Below are 14992 nucleotides of genomic sequence, written 5' to 3' on the forward strand. Positions count from 1 at the left end.
TTCCAACCTCATGCCCATGCTGACATGGGGCTGCCCGTCCCTTCCGTGTGTTGTCTGACGGGTACCTCTGCCCTGGCTCATTGGGATGAGAGGTCTGCAGTCTGAGCCCTGAGGGCAAGCTACTTGGCTGGTCAATGTCTATCTTAGGGTTTTACTGCTAGGAACAGACACCATGACCAAGGCAACTCTCATAAGGACAACAGTTTGTTGGGGCTGGCTTACGGGCTCAGAGGTTCAGTCCATTATCATCAAGGGGGAGCATGGCAGCATCCAGGCAGGCCTGGTGCAGGAGGAGCTGAGAGTTCTACGCCTTCATCTGAAGGCTGCTAGGAGAAGACTGGCTTCCAGGTGGCTAGGAATCAGGGTCCTAAAGCCCACACCTGACACACCTACTCCAACAAGGCCACACCCACTCCAACAAGGCCACACCCACTCCAACAAGGCCACACCTACTCCAACAAGGCCACACCTACTCCAACAAGGCCACACCCTCTAATAGTGCCACACCCTGGGCCAAGCATATATAAACCATCACACTATGGTCTCAATATCATTGTACATATCCTTTGAATGATTATCTATGGCCTGGCCTGTGTCTGGAGCATGCGTCTTGTGACATAGTTCTACATATTTGGTCTTTATTTTTTTTCCTCACCTAGACACACATCGGTTTGTACACCTTCTTCTCTACTACCGTCTCACTGCCTCTGTGCAGGGTACACATCACTTACAGTGAAAGACAGGTCAACCCGAGAGGCCCCTCACAGATAGATCTCACACTGAACAATCATGGAAGCCAGACGGTGTGGAGTGCTCAGAAGGCTGAGAGTAAGAATGAGGCAAGCCAACAACCGGGAGGAGGAGGGTAGGATGGCAGGTCAGGGCACCACCCACCTTCCAGAACAAGCAAGTCACAGCCACACCTGAGTACCCAGAACTAAAGCAAATGAGATAAGCAGAAGCTGATGGGTGAAGGCCAGCTAGATGGCTCAGTGAGCAGAGAGGCGCTTGTGGCTAAGCCTGATGACTTGAGTTCAAGCCCCAGGGCCCCCTAGGAAAGAACCAACTCCTACGAGTTACCTTCTCACTTCTATTTGTGTACCATGGTATGTGCATATCTGTTGTTGTAAAAATGTTAAAAAATAAAAAAAATATAGGTGTCTATTATCCTGCTAGGTCCACACCACATCCCAACTCCACGGCAGCCCAGTGTCTCCTGCCGCCACACACTTTCCTACACTCAAACCATCACATAAAAGAACACACAACACAATAATCTTTGACCCAATTGGTAAGATATAATTGCCCACTTAAACATACAAAGCCCAGTACCATCCATCCCTTAAGAACATTAATAACGCTCCAAAGTGCTGAGTTCAGTTCAGGGCAACTTCCTTGTTCTGTTAATTAAACTTTGGGACATTGAAATTGGCTGAGGGAAATTACTGAATAGAGAATATTACTCTATTCATATACTTCTAGCCTACACAAATAAAAGGAAAAAAAAAGAACATTAATAACAACCTGTAAATACACAGAGCGGAATCTTAATGTCAGCCTCCATTGTCCTGCCACGGCTTCTCCTCCTCCCTCCTGTCTCCTCCTTTCCATTCCAGTCTCCTCCTCCTCCTTCAAACTTCTCTCCCGCCCATCCTTCCTTCTCCTCCAATGACAGGCCTCCTTCTATCCTGTAGCTGCCCCTCACTTGTATTTTACAAATTCAATGGGGAGAAGGTTCTGGTGAAGTCACCTGATTCCTGAGTCCTTGGGGCAGTGGAATTAGCATCAAAATACAGATAACTCGGGCTGGGGATTTAGCTCAGTGGTAGAGCGCTTACCTAGGAAGCGCAAGGCCCTGGGTTTGGTCCCCAGCTCCGAAAAAAAGAACCAAAAAAAAAAAAAAAAAATACAGATAACTCCAGGGCAAACCATAACACATATCCACACATGTACATACACAGGTGCATATCCACACATGTACATGCACACCTGTGCACATGCACACTAAATAAGAGTCTTAAAAATAAAGGTGGTGAGCAGCTGAGGAAGACACCTGATTCTGACCTTGGACCTACACACACGTGTACATAGCTACACTAACAGATACATATAACACACACATATATACATATCTATACTAACAAGTACATATAATACACATACACACCACAAAACACAAACACCACAAACATCACCAACAAAACCCAGAGGCAGGGTTGGGGATTTAGCTCAGTGGTAGAGCGCTTGCCTAGCAACCGCAAGGCCCTGGGTTCGGTCCCCAGCTCCGAAAAAAAAGAAAAGGAAAAAAAAAAAAAAAAAAAACCCAGAGGCAGGTAGCCCTGGGAAAAGGCATAGCCTTTGGGAGGCTCAGACCACCACAGTTCCTACAAGGGATCCCCTTCCTATGTGAAGATGCTGTCAGCAGGCGCCATTTAATCCAGTACTAGGTCACTTGGAAAGGACTCTAAACACCATCGGCTACCTGAGTGGTCTATGCTTCACTGGGTCATGAATTTGGAGGACAGTCCACCTTTCCTGAGAGAATCACATCGTACCTCACCAAATACCCGTCTCAACTACTAGATCCAAGACCTCAGCTTGTCAACAACCGAGGGGCTGGACGGACACTCAGAGCTCAGCGGAGACAGGAACTGACCTCTGAGCTGATCTCCAAAGCCTCTTTCTCATAAGCACCATTGCCCAGCCTGAACACTCATGTACCTGCTTGGAGCACTCACACACCCAGTGGGAGCACTCACATGACCAGGGGGAGCACTTCTGCACACAGGGGGAGCATTCACACACCCAGTGGGAGCACTCACAAGTCCAGTGGGAGCAATCCTGCACCAAGTGGAACCATTCACATGCCCAATGGAGCACTCCTGCACCTAGTAGGAGAACTCACACGCCCAGTGGAGCACTCCTGTGCCTTGTGTGAACACACATTCACCCAGTGGGAACACCCACATGCCCAACGGGAGCACTCACATGTCCCGTGTGAACGCTCACATGGCCCAGTTTGAACAGTCACATGCCCAGTGTGACCATTAACATGTCCAACAGGATCTTCACTCGCCCATTCCGATCCTCTGGTCACACCCATCTCAGAGAGCCTCCTGACTTTAGTCAGGTTTGACATCCTTCTGGCTTAAGTAGGCAGAACTACCCAGTCTTGTCCAGAGCCAAGGTTTCTCTCTTCCCTCACCCCTTGTTAGGCACTGTGAACAAAAGGAAGTCACCTTCTCTGTGCTTGGTCAGTCACGCGATCTGTGAACTCAGGCCTGCATCCTTTCTTATTTAACTTTACAAAATAACCAGGAAAACGGCCCTTGCCGTACTCAATCTGCCGGCTCCCCGGTCTTGGACTCCCCAACTCTAGGACAGTGAGGAATAAATCTGTTGTTTTATGGGCCACAGCACTGATGGCATTTTGTGGCGGCACAAAGACAGCTCTGCTTCCCTTGGCAGGTTCCCAGCCAGCGGCTGCTCCCACACAGCCCAGGGGAACATGACAGAGTGCTAGAGTGGAAAGATCGCTCCCATTGTGTGTGCTGGAACTATCCCCTGCACATTGGACTTGGACGGCTTGGCTCTGTGAATTTCCTGACCGGGCCCCGCACCTCCCCCATCGGCTTCTCAGAAGTCCGTCTGTGGCTGGTCCAAGAGCAACAGCGACGTCAAGTGCATGGCTTACATGGAAAGCCTCAGCCCTTCCTCCTTACATCCAGCCCGTGCCTGTGGGACGTGTGATGTGGTTGAGGGACAGTGATGAGGAAAGTCCGTGTGAAAAAAGCATGTCCCTATAGCTTACTCTCTCCCTTTCTCCTCCCTCCTCTCCTGTCCCCTCCCCTCCCTTCCTACCCCCTCCCTCACATTCCTCCTCCTCCTCTCTTTTCTTCCCCTCCCTCTCCCTTTCCCTTTCCTCCTCCTCTCTTTTCTTCCCCTCCCTCTCCCTTCCCCTTTCCCTCTCCTTTCCTCCTCTTCTCTTTTCTTCCCCTCCCTCTCCCTTACCCTTTCCCTCTCCTTTCCTCCTCCTCTCTTTTCTTCCCCTCCCTCTCCTTTCCCCTTTCCCTCTCCTTTCCTCCTCCCCTCCCCTCTTCTCACTCCTCTCTCCTGCCCCTCCTCTTCCCCCTCCTCTCTTCTCCTCTCCTCCTCTTCCCCTCTCCTCCCCTCCTTTCTCCTCCCCTCCCCTTACCTCTCCTCTTCCTCCTCTCCCCCTCCCCTCTTCTCCCTCCCCTCTTCTTTCCTTCCCTCTCCCCACCTCCTCCCCTCCTTTCTCTCCCTCCCATTAGTCCCCTTTGATTCAGTTTTCACTTCACCTGCACGTACACGGTCTTATGAAACTGTACAAAATCTAGAATCCATGGGGTTTTTGTCTTTCTGAGACCACCTTGATTCACTCAGTGTGGCTCTCTCCAGTTGTCTGACATGGTCTCATGCAATCCAGTATAATGAAATGAGATGATAAAATAAGAAAATAAGAACTGGGAGCGTGCAGTGCTACAGTGCTACCTTTGGCCAAAAAAATAATAATCAATGAATATGCTTTCCCTGAGAGTTGGGAAAAAAATATAAAGCCATCGTCACTAACATGTGCTTCTTTAGTGTTTGTTTCAAGACGGGGTTTCTCTGTGTGGTCCTGGCTGTCCTCGGATCTGGGATTAGAACTGGGATTAAAGGTCTGCACCACCACTGTCCAGGCCCCAACATCTGCTTTTTCCTTGAAGGTACCACATTGATAAGTAGGAAATAGGGACACATCTGTTCTTGTCTCCTTAAAATGATGCAGACCCCATTATGACAGCCGTAAACAAGCTCCCGCCATTGTCCCCCTTAGCACGCCAGCACTGGTGATTCTGGGTCTACCCTGGGGGGCTCTATGAGCTGTCTGGACTCTGCCAAGGCTGGAGGCAAGTGGCCTGCAACCAGGGGCGGTCACCAGACTTCCTCTTCCTGACTCAATGGAGGGTGGTCAAGGCCCACATTGATTATCTAACACCCTCAATCCCTGCTCCTTTATAGCACGAATTCCTGAAGACCTGACACCCCAACACAGGCCGTGTGGGACACCACAGTCACCACAGTTTTGTTCTGAAACATGTATGTAAGGCCAGGAAAACATGGCCACAAATATTTACTGTGGCTTGGTGAAAGCCTTCACTATGTCCTTGCTATGGGTTCTAGAGAGTGTCAGGTAAGCTAGACTAAGGAGCTTGTGACAAGGCAGTGGCTAGGGCAGTCACTGACTATCTGTGCTTTCACGTTCTCCAAACTGTCTCCTATGGCTGTGTGCATCCTCCAAAGACACACGTCAGAATCCTGGATTATACGACACAGCAGTGTTGGAAGATGGCGGCCTGGGAGGAGCATCTTGGGTCAGCAAAGAGTGTTCCAGGAATAGACTGGTCTATTTATGCTGGTAATGGACTAGGTAATCAGGGACTTCAGCCTTCTTTGTCACATTCAGCATGTGTGTGTGTATGTGTGTGTATGTGCACATGTGTGTGAGACCAGCCTTGGGTGTTGCCCAGGGAACAGCAGTGGCTTTGCCTTTCAGGGACTGCTGTCCTAGAGAGCTCTGTCGCACACAATTATCCTCTGAGCCAGATAGATCCGACCTTCCTGAGTTCAGCTGTGTCTATTTGCAAGAGATCACCACAGCTAGGCATGTCGACTGGTGACCTTCCCTCATAGGAGGATGGGGCAGGGAGAATCATGGGTCCCTCGCCTGAGTGTCCAGCCATTCCCCACAATCGTATTTAATCCTTTCTGATTGCACTTGGTCTCCAGTGTTCGATGGAGGGGCTAGAGCATGTAGATTGGGGAGAATGAGAAGGGTCTCCATCTACACCAGAGTGTTATCATTCACGCTGGGTACAGACCTTCCGGTGTGGCTACTTTAGGTCACCCACACTCCTGCCCATATCCGCCATCAATACTAAACAAGCCTAACAAACTCACTGGATCCTAAGGTTTAACTTTGGTGAAATGGAACCTAGATTTGTTATTGAGACTCCCCACAGGAAGAAAATTCCTTTTTTTTTTTATCTTTTTTTTTTTTGTTTTGTTTTGTTCTTTTTTTCGGAGCTGGGGACCGAACCCAGGACCTTGAGCTTCCTAGGCAAGCGCTCTACCACTGAGCTAAATCCCCAACCCCCCCCTTTTTTTTTTAATTTATTTATTTTTGTTATATACAAGTACACTGTAGCTATCTTCAGACACACCAGAAGAGGGCATCAGAACTCATTACAGATGGTTGTGAGCCATCATGTGGTTGCTGGGATTTGAACTCAGGACCTTGGGAAGAACAGTCTGCTCTTAATGACTGAGACATCTCTCCAGCCCAAGAAAACTTTTTTTTTTTTTCGGAGCTGGGGACCGAACCCAGGGCTTTGCGCTTGCTAGGCAAGCACTCTACCACTGAGCTAAATCCCCAACCCGAAAACTTTTTTTTTAAAGATTTATTTTGTGTATATGAGTACATTATTGCTGTCTCCGGGTACACCAGAAGAGGGCATCAGATCCCATTACAGATGGTTGCGAGTCACCTTGTGGTTGCTGGGAATTGAACTCTGAAAGAGCAGTCACCGCTCTTAACGGCTAAGCCATCTCTCCAACCCCAAGAAAATTCTTAAAACAAAAACACAGGACACCTTCTGCCTGCGCTATCTGATACTCTGATTCTGTGACACAAATGGGAAATCGAGTGCCCCCCTCAGTTGCTCTGTGTAGGGTACATAGAAATGGATGCCCTGGAAAGTGGACCTCTGGAGTGTCAGTTACCAACAGTGTTTCCAAGCCGGACATAGAGATGCAAACCTGTGATCCCAGGACTCAGAAAGCTGGGAAAGGAGGGTTGTAAGTTCCAGGCAAACCTGGGCTTTACAGCTACACTGTCTCAAAAAACAAAAAGATACAAAAAGTTTGTATCGGTCCAGGTGAGGTGGCATTTATCTTTAATTCCAGCACTTTCGAGGCAGAGGCAGGCTGATCTGCAGTGAGTTCACTGCCTGGGGTTGGGGATTTAGCTCAGTGGTAGAGTGCTTGCCTAGCAAGCGCAAGGCCCTGGGTTTGGTCCTCAGCTCCGAAGGAAAAAAAAAAAAAAAAAAAAGACCAGCCTGGTTACATAGGGAGGTCCCTCCCAGCCAACCAGAGATACATAGTGAGATCCTGGGGCTTTTTTGTTTGTTTGTTTTAAAGTTTATTTATTTATACTTAAATACATTGTAGATCTCTTCAGACACACCAGAAGAGGGCATCAGATCTCATTACAGATGGTCATGAGCCACCATGTGGTTGCTAGGATTTGTACTTAGGACCTCTGCAAGAGCAGTCAGGGCTCTTAACCACTGAGCCATCTCTCCAGCCCTGTCTATTTGTTTTGTTTGCGTAACAAACAGATGAAACCTTTGTATCAAAAGTGGTTGGAATTACCTTGTTTCTAGTCCTGAATCCTATCCAGCAATGACCATAGCAGGCAAGACAAACCATGGAAGCCAGTCCTTGTTCCTCCCCTGATACAGGAAGCTAGGAGTTCTTTGCACTCACAGACATGCTCTAGGGACACCTGGAAGGTTAAGAAAACAGGCTTCTCCCTTCAAGAGAAGGAATGCTTAGAAAGTTTTCTGCTTAGAAAGTTGGAGCAGAAGCGCAAGGCCCTGGGTTCGATCCCCAGCTCCGAAAAAAAGAACCAAAAAAAAAAAAAAAAAAAAAAAAAAAGAAAGTTGGAGCAGATGTATTATTATCCAACCTGGTGACTCGGTGTGGTTAGAAACTTTTCTAGCCCCAGCCCCTCCTCTAGTTCTCTATCATAAATGTTTTTTTTCTTCAGTCAATCTATAGAACCCATCTTTTTGGATTTGAGTTTCAGTGTAGTCATATCTGATTTATATTTAGCTTGCTCTGTTACTCAAGGAGATTTATACACGCTTTGTTGAGCATGTGGGATCGAGCTAATCGCCACAAGAATAATTTTCACCAAATTATGCCGTGCTTAAATATGTCTCAAATAAAGAATTCAGGGTCGGATTCCTGAAGTTTGAATAAATACAGACTACTGAATCATGTCCCAGAGTCGCCCCTCCCCAACCCTTGGGTCCAAATGTTTTGTCTTGTAAGTGAGCAGCATGGAAAGACATTCTGTAGAGCTGGGGTTCTTTTAGTGCACTGCGGGTTGGTCAAGACTAGAATAAGGAGACATCCCTAGCAGTGGCCTCCCAGAACTTCAGAGCAGCCTCCAGATGATGACAGATGGGTCAACGCTTTGAGACACACAGCCCACCACTCTTTATAAACACTTGCTATGTTCCTAGACTCAAGTTTGAAAACACTGGGAGCCCAGCAGGAGGAGGCGACAATGTCTGAGGCTCTCTGTTCAGCAGAGCCTTGGACCAGAGGCTGCGTTTTAATTCTCTTTAGTTTAAATGTATCACTGTGTAGCCGAGGCCTTGAACTCGCTGTCTAGCCTTCAATCCAGCTGTCTTCCTCAAGTGCTAGGATGATTGCAGGAGTCTGTCGTCAGATCATCAGACTCATTGCTTTGTTTTTGAGACACGTACGTGTGTGTGTGTGTGTGTGTGTGTGTGTGTGTGTGTGTGTGTGTGTGTATTTGAGTGCCCAAGTGCAAGTGCCAAGGCTTGGCACATTACCCCAGCATTGGGGCTTCTCACAGCCTGGGCGTTATTTCAAAATGTCAGAGTTTTCCATACCTATCCTTAGCTCTGAGCCAGCCAGGAGTAGGCACCGTCTTCCCTAAAAGGCTCCAAGTGTCTGCCAGTTCATTCCCACACCGGGAACAAGGCTTCATGTCATCAAAGCTATTTCCAGGAGGACGCTATTTAAACTAAAGAGTTTGCGGGGAGGGAAGGAAGGGAGAGAGGAAGGAAAGGAAGGGAGAGAGGGAGGAGAAGCCGCTCCCAGGGATCTGAGGTTGTCTGAGATACCTGGGGATGGGGAGGGGCTGTGCAGGTTAGTTGTCTAGTGTTGCTCTCGATACGCAGGCTACACTGGACTGCCGGGCAAGCCCTTGCTCGGCTTCAGATCCTTTAGGTAGCTGGCTCCTCCTGGCTCAGTATCCACCTTTCCTCCCTTTTCACTGTGGTACTGGGCCCTTTAAAAGATCCTTGTTTTTCGGCCAGAAACGTCTTGTAAACCAAGGTCATCTGCATGCAGGAGGCATCTTAGGGAAATGCCCCGCCCCCGGCCCCGCCCCCGCCCCATCTCTCCCTGGTGTATTTAAGGTTTATTTTTGGCTCGCTATTGCATTAATCTTCCAGTTGTTTTCCGTAAAAGTGCATAATTTTCACCGCAAGCTCTTGGCCTTCCAGGGGTCCCCAGGCCTGTATGTTTGCAGGGAACACTGTCCTTGTTATTAATGCTATTGTGATTGTTGGGAATGCCACGGCAGAATAGATTTTATGTCGTGTCGCCAGAGACTTAAAGTTTTTCATTTTTGGATTTATTGCTGGAGTTAGCGTGTCATTAGGGGAGAAAGGGGGGCCTACAACAAAAGGGCCCGTTGGCATTATGAACATCGGAGGCACCGGGCTCATATATAATGCATACGTCTGGGTAATGGAGACTTTTCGTTAGTCGTAAAATGTTCAAATGACTCACAGATGTGTGGCCCTCGCAGCTGTTCCTCCTCAGCTAATGGTGCTGGCTTCCAGTCAGAGGACTTTTGTACCGAACGTGTCTGGCAACGACAGAGGCTCTTGTGCCATCAAGAGGACCATTCACTGTCAGCAGAGGCTACGGTGACAAATGGATAAAGGCCGGCCAGGAAGGTCGTGTTGCTCTGCCTTCCAAAGGCATCCTCATGCCTAGCAAGCTCAAGGCCCTGGGTTTGGTCCCCAGCTCCGAAAAAAAGAAAAACAAAACAAAACAAAACCAAAAAAAAAAAAAAAAAAACAAAGGGATCCTCAGTGGCAGGATCCTCACCCCAACTCAATTCAGGCTGTTTTGTTGATGAAGGCTTTTTCTTTCTCCCTCAGTTTTGGGAGGGATGTGTTTGAGACAAGGTCTCTCTATGTGGCCCTGGCTGGTATGGAAGTCACTATGGAGTGTAGGCTGGCCTTGAACTCACAGAGATCCATCTGCCTCTGCCTCCTGAATGCTGGGATTAAAGATGTGCACCATCATGCTAGCTAAGGATATTGTTTTGTGTTTTAATTTTATATTTATATATAGGTATAGATTTAGATAGATATTCTGGAGGCCAAAACAGGGTATTATGTCAGATCCCCTGAAGCTGGGGTTACAGGTGGTTGTGAGTGACATAGAGGCTATCAGTTACCAGAAGTTTAGCAACAGGGTAGGGCTCCACAAGTCTTAGAGCAGCCTAGAGACGCTTCCCATGGGCCTGGTAGAGGAACTTGATAGAGGAAACTTTACCATCCTGACTGACCTATAGTCAGAACCTTGGCCTGTCAGCTAAACAGAAACATTTTCTCTGGTTCACTGGCCTCAAGGAGACAGATGATTCCTCTTGCTTTTGTTTAGTCTCAGGGTCTTAAACTCTTGGGTTCATGTGACCTCCTGTTTCAGCCTCCTACATGGATGGGCCTCCAGGCATGCCCCCCCTACTGTTGACAGAGGACAGTTTCACTAAGTGTTCATGGGAAGAAGAGCACGAAGTGGGATGTCTGGGTCTGGCTTTGTCACAAGTGCACATGAATGATCCATACACACATGTATACACACATATATGCATATATATATATATATATATATATATATATATATATATATATCCACACACACTCACACACACACACACACACACACACACACACATATATATATATATATAGTCTTAGTTAGGGTTTTACTGCTGTGAACAGACATCATGACCAAGGCAAGTCTTATAAAGGACAACACTTAATTGGAGCTGGCTTACAGGGTCAGAAGTTCAGTCTGATATCATCAAGGTGGGAGCATGGCAGCATCCAGGCAGGCATGGTGCAGGAGCTGAGAGTTCTACATCTTCATCTGAAGACTGCCAGCAGAATACTGGCTTCCAGGCAGCTAGGACTAGGGTAGGACACCTACAGTAGCACACCTACTCCAACAAGGCCACGCCCACTCCAACAAGGCCACGCCTCTAAAGTGCCACACCCTGAAACCATATATACCATGATACCATGATGTTTGAAAGTTGGGGTCGGGTTGGGGATTTGGCTCAGTGGTAGAGCGCTTACCTAGGAAGCGCAAGGTCCTGTGTTCGGTCCCCAGCCCCGGGTGGGGGGGGGAGAGAAAAAAAAGAAAGTTGGGGTCATCCCCTGTGTTCTGGGATCACAGGAACACACCATTATCGACAGTGTCTCTACTATGGCAGTCATCCAGAGACTCAGAGGGAAGTAAAGTCTCCCGGGTACCAGGATGATGCAGGCGCTGCCCAGGGTGCCCGAGACCCTATTGGTACGTCTGAGTCCATGCTGCCAATCATGGGATGATCCTGCAAGACTCAGGAACACATTTCCCTTTTCCCTGGGGGAGGGAAAGTATGGGCTGTGATGGGAGCAGCATGTGCGTTATGGGACTCCATGAGTTGGGAGAACATACAATGACTGAAATGAAGGCACACAAAACAGACAATGGTTTGTAAACGATTCTCATTGGGGCCAAATTAGAAGTCAATGGTGCGTGGCAGCAGAGCCTGCCCAGGTGTGTTGACAGATCTCATTCAGTCTTTCTTCCCAGATGCGGACTCAGTCATTTCTCCTTATTGAGGTTTTTGGGAGGCCTCCTACTTCTCTTGGGAACCTAACAAAGGGACATGGGAAGGACTCTCCTTGTTAGCGAAGGGTGGGCACCTTTGGTTCTGAGGGAGGTTCTAAGCTTTCCAAAACCAAACAAAACCACAAAGTCAGTTCGGGACAGCCAGGACTACACAGGAAACCCTGTGTGATGGTTTGTATATGTTTGCCTTAGAGTGTGGTACTATTAGGAGGTGTGGCCCCGTTGGTGTGGGCGTGGCAATTGCTGTGGGCGTGGCCCTGCTAGTGTGGGCGTGGCCTTGTTGGAGTGGGCGTGCTGCTATGGGTGTGGGCTTTAAGACCCTCATCCTAGTTCCCTGAAGCCACTATTCTGCTAGCAGCCTTCAAATGAAGATGTAGAACTCTGAGCTCCTCCTGCACCATGCCTGCTTGGATACTGCTATGCTCCTGCCTTGAGGATACTGGACTGGACCTCTGAACCTGTAAGGCAGCCCCAATTAAATGTTGTCCTTATGAGAGTTGCCTTGGTCATGGTGTCTGTTCATAGCAGTAAAACCCTAAGACACCCTGTCTCCGAAAACCTAAAATAAAACAAACATCTGCTTTAAGATGAAAACCAAGGGGTTGGGGATTTAGCTCAGTGGTAGAGCGCTTGCCTAGGAAGCACAAGGCCCTGGGTTTGGTCCCCAGCTCAGAAAAAAAGAACCAAAAAAAAAAAAAAAAAAAGATGAAAACCAAAGTGGCTATCAAGGAAAAGCTCATTCCTCAGCTTAGGAATCCCATAGTGTCCCAAGAAAATGGCCTGTGTAGCCAGAGAGTAGGCCAGGCTCCTGGGTGCTATGGTGGGCCCAGAATGATAGCAGGACAGAATGACCAGGTCACAATAGAATGTAGCCACTCTCTGGGCAGCTCATCTGGTGAGTGGTAGTTTTGATGGATGGAGATCTGTCCACAGTGAGATGGACTGGATCACCTGACTTAACACAGTCTGCAGCCCCTTTCTTCTCAGAGGGCAGCAACAGCATGGTTTGGATTAGAGCTTATCTCCCACAGGCTTGTGAATTAGGGGGCTTGCTTGCCAGCTGGTGGCTTTGGGGGGATGTAATTGGATCCTGAGGGTCCTGATTTTATGAGTGGATTCTCTCTCAATGTATGATGTCATCATTGAGAGGTGACACCTACTGGGAGATGTAGGTCATGGGGGAGCGGGGAGAGGCTTAGGAACTCTAGCTTATTTTTGCCCCTTGTTATATGTCCTCTTTCTGCTTCCTGTCCACCATGACATTCTGCCTCATCATGGGACCAGAATCAGCAGAGCCTTTGAAACCATGAGCCAAATAAAACTCTCGTTCCTCATGTTCTCACTTAGATTTAACACAGTGACCCAAGGCTTCCCCAGTAAGGTTAAAAACTCCCAACCCAACCCTCCAATGGCATGGTTGTTCTTTCCAGCAGAAAGGGTCAGGGTCAGGGTCAGGGTCGGGGTTAGGGTTTAGGGGTTAGGGGTTAGAGGTTAGGATTAGGGGTTAGAGTTAAGTGTTAGGGGTAGGGGTTGGTGTTGTTATGGTTATGGTCATGGTTAGGGTTAGGATTAGGGGTTGGGTTTAGGGTTTAGGGTTAGTGTTTAGGAGTTAGTGTTAGGGGTTAGGGTTAAAGTTTGCATTAGGCTTGAGATGAGATGCACCTGGTTTAGTCTGAGGGCTGTCACAAGTCACCCAGGAAATCCATGCATTTAGACTGTCCCCTCTAGGAGTCAGAGCCAGAGACCAGCCACATTCTTTGTAGTCCAGCAGCTTCCCAGACAGCAGAGGACCAAAAGGCAAGGCCCTGTAAGGCTTCTCTGGTATGCATCCCAATAACCACACCCCAGGGGAGAGGGAACTACTGAAAATGGTCAGCCAAGATACTCAGCGTTTGAAGACCTGTCAGGAGAAAACTGACTGCTGCCATGTCTCAGCGGGGTGGTGTTTACTGAAACTTTCCTCACAGGAATACAAATTGCAACATGCCAGTGTGCAGGAGCAAAAACAAGATGCACTCTCCGGGTCTCAGGTGACCATTGGTCACATGCTCCTTCTGACAATTCACACTAAGATTTTAAACAACAGTCTTTTTTTTTTTTAAAGATTTTTATTTATTATATATGAGTACACTGTAGCTGTCTTCAGACACACCAGAAGAGGGCATCAGATCCCATTACAGATGGTTGTGAGCCATCATGTGGTTGCTGGGATTTGAGCTCAGGACCTCTGGAAAAGCAGTCGGTGCTCTAACCACTGAGCCATCTCTCTAGCCCTTAAACAACAGTCTTATAAGTAAACGTGGCTTTGGATTTAGATTTGACATCCATGAGGCTCTCTGTTCTTATCACACATGTACCAACCTACATACAGAGAGAGAGAGCACAAGCAGGTAGAAACCTAGTAACATTGTGTTGATTTATTCTTTTTTTTTTTTTTTAAGATTTATTTATTGGGCTGGAGAGGTGGCTCAGTGGTTAAGAGCACTGACTGCTCTTCCAGAGGTCCTTTCAAATCCCAGCAACCACATGGTGGCTCGCAACCATCTGCAACACAATCTGATTCCCTCTCCTGGTGTGTTTGAGGAGAGTGACAGGGTACTCACTTATATAAAATAAATAAAATCTTTAAAAAAAAAAAGATTTATTTATTTAATGTATATGAGCACACTGTTGCTGTCTTCAGACACACCAGAAGAGGGCACCAGATCCCATTTCAGATGGTTGTAAGCCACCATGTGGTTGCTGCGAATTGAACTCAGGACCTCTGGAAGAGCAGTCAGTGCTCTTAACTGCTGAGCCATCTATCCAGCCCGATTTACTCTTTCAAAAACAAAACGAAACAGGGTCTCACTAGGTAGCCCTTGGTGTGGCCTCAAACTCATAGGAATGCTCCTGGTGCCTCTGCCTCCTGAATGTTGGGATGTGAGGCAAACATCACTACGCCCAGTTCCTACTTACTTCCTCCTTTGGTCACTGAAAGTAAACCCTTCATGTGTTTAAACACCAGGGACTGGAGTCAGTCCATGTCATTGGTCTGCTTGAACATTGTTGCTACAGTTCTTTTGTCCGAGGGTTCTAAAAGCAACTAGGTAACTACTTTAGGTACAGGACCAAGATATTTTGTAGCGTAGTTTCCTTTACCTTGTAGGATTACCTGGGTGGGTGGGTGGGGTTATTTTGTCCATCTTTCCCATATATCTATATATCATTTTGGGTGAGAGTTTAACTTGTCCATGCCTTTATTTTCCCATAA

General features: G+C 47.8%; 1 non-coding gene across 1 annotated transcript; it reads left to right on the plus strand.

Moving 5' to 3' along the window:
• Window positions 1-1360: 1360 nt before the first annotated feature.
• LOC120099066 (small nucleolar RNA SNORA36 family) lies at window positions 1361-1491 on the plus strand. Its single transcript, XR_015646097.1, has one exon. It is a non-coding gene; the product is annotated as a small nucleolar RNA SNORA36 family (small nucleolar RNA).
• The last annotated feature ends 13501 nt before the right edge of the window (window positions 1492-14992 follow it).

Source organism: Rattus norvegicus, chromosome 20 (genome assembly GCF_021556685.1).
Source record: "Rattus norvegicus strain SHRSP/BbbUtx chromosome 20, alternate assembly SHRSP_T2T, whole genome shotgun sequence".
Classification (NCBI taxonomy): Eukaryota; Metazoa; Chordata; class Mammalia; order Rodentia; family Muridae; genus Rattus; species Rattus norvegicus.